Consider the following 1914-nt stretch of genomic DNA (forward strand, 5'->3'; position numbering starts at 1 on the left):
AGCTGGGCCATCACTTACAGCTGCTCCACTACCGGTTGGGTCAGGGGAGGCTGAGGCGGCCTCTGGGTCTAGTAACCCACGGACATCTCCAGAGCTGCAGAGACTCAGGTCTGAGATGTTACGGCAAAATCTGGGTGTGAGGCTGCTCTGCCACCCAGCTCGTCGGACTAAGTCCGCGGGTCCCTGCGGAGGAAAATGAGCTCAGCCGGAAACAGGAGCAAGCTGCAGAAGATCCAAGTTTATTGCGCAACAGGTTCAAGGCGAGATTGAACCGCGAGAAAGGGGTGACATGAACTTTTGAAACTTCCCTCCATGTCCCAGAATACAGTGCAAAACACATCCTAGTTACATCATGAATACATTAAAGAGTAGTTGGGTTACACCGGATTAACATACAGAGGAGGGAGGGGGAATATGCAGAGCTGGAGATACGTGCAGATAAGCACATCCTGAGTACCGGTGATGAGAAGACAATGGTCCATGTACTGGCATTGCCCAGAGAAAAGGCTTGGCAGAGTGATTTGACAGGATTAGGGTCTTGACACCTTGCTTGAGGGATTATGGAGGACAGGGGAGGTGTCATGGAGTCCTAGAGAAATTGAGGAAATTGGCACGTTGATTTTCTATGAATTTTATAGATTTTAGTCCCTTTTGACATTGACAATTGGAAATAAATGGATATATTGTAGCGAAGAAGAAGGTGAAGAAGACATGCCCCGCTTTCCGTATCAGAGAGAAGGAGAGACCTGAGTACTCGCAGGAGGAGTGCTCGCCTTCGGGCGAGACAGGGAGGTGAGTCACTGGGGGATCAGGACCGGCCGTTACCCTGACAAAGATAGAAGGCTGTCGGACCCCGCCCCAGGTTGCGGGAGCGGAACCTTCAGATTCTGGGCCAGACCTGGACCACGTTGCTTGGGTTACCCCCGGGACCAGCACAACCACCATCCGAGGGAGTCAGTTCCACCATTGAATGACTCCTGCCATTAAAATGGTCTTCCTAATGCTCATTCAGAATCTCCTTCTTTGTAATTTGATTCTCTGCCCTGCCCTCTGGAGTAGGACAAATTGTTTTGCTGTACTTTTGTATACTGTCCTTCATATGGATTTATTAAATTTGTACACTGCCTGTTATGGCTAAAATCTGGGTGCGGGGCTACACTCCCACCCAGTCCGTTGGACTAAGTGTCCGTGGGTCCCTGCGGAGGAAAATGAGCTCAGCCGGAGACAGGAGCAAACTGCAGAAGATCCAAGTTTATTGCGCAACAGGTTCAAGACCAGATTGAACCCCGAGAAAGGGGTGACATGAACTTTTGAAACTTCCCTCCATGTCCCAGAATACAGTGCAAAATACATCCCAGTTACATCATGAATATATTAAGGAAAGGTTGGGTTACACAGATTACATCATGAATACATTAAGGAGAGGTTGGGTTACACCGGATTAACATATGGAGGAGGGAGGAGGGAATACGCAGAGCTGGAGATATGCGCAGATAAGTGCTTCCTGAGTGTATGCATAGTCTGCCACCTGGCATTGCCCGGAGGAAAGGCTTGGCAGAGTGATTTGACAGGATTAGGGTCTTGACACCTTACTTGAGGGATTATGGAGGACAGGGGAGGTATCATGGAGTCCTAGAGAAATTGAGCAAATTGGCACGTTGATTTTCTATGGATTTTATAGATTTTAGTCCCTTTTGACATTGACAATTGGAAATAAATGGATATATTGTAGCGAAGAAGAAGGTGAAGAAGACATGCCCCCCTTCCGTAACACTGCCCATCGCTGTATTTTTCACAACAAGAAAATACAAAATGAGAATACAAAATACCGAATGAAACGAAAACAAGCCCATAGCCTCTCCCTTCGCAAACACGTTTAGGAAACCGTAGCATGTTAATGAAAAGCAAGCTGGC

The 1914-nt window shown here is 47.8% G+C and overlaps 1 long non-coding RNA gene across 1 annotated transcript; it reads right to left on the reverse strand.

Annotated features, from left to right (window-relative positions):
- Nucleotides 1-218: 218 nt before the first annotated feature.
- Nucleotides 219-1482, reverse strand: LOC309378914. Its single transcript, XR_014172285.1, has 2 exons — nt 1318-1482; nt 219-303 (listed from the first exon to the last, which is right to left on the reverse strand). It is a non-coding gene; the product is annotated as an uncharacterized lncRNA (long non-coding RNA).
- Nucleotides 1483-1914: the final 432 nt, after the last annotated feature.

This window comes from Podarcis melisellensis (assembly GCF_964234715.1).
Source record: "Podarcis melisellensis genome assembly, chromosome: 10".
NCBI lineage: Eukaryota > Metazoa > Chordata > Lepidosauria > Squamata > Lacertidae > Podarcis > Podarcis melisellensis.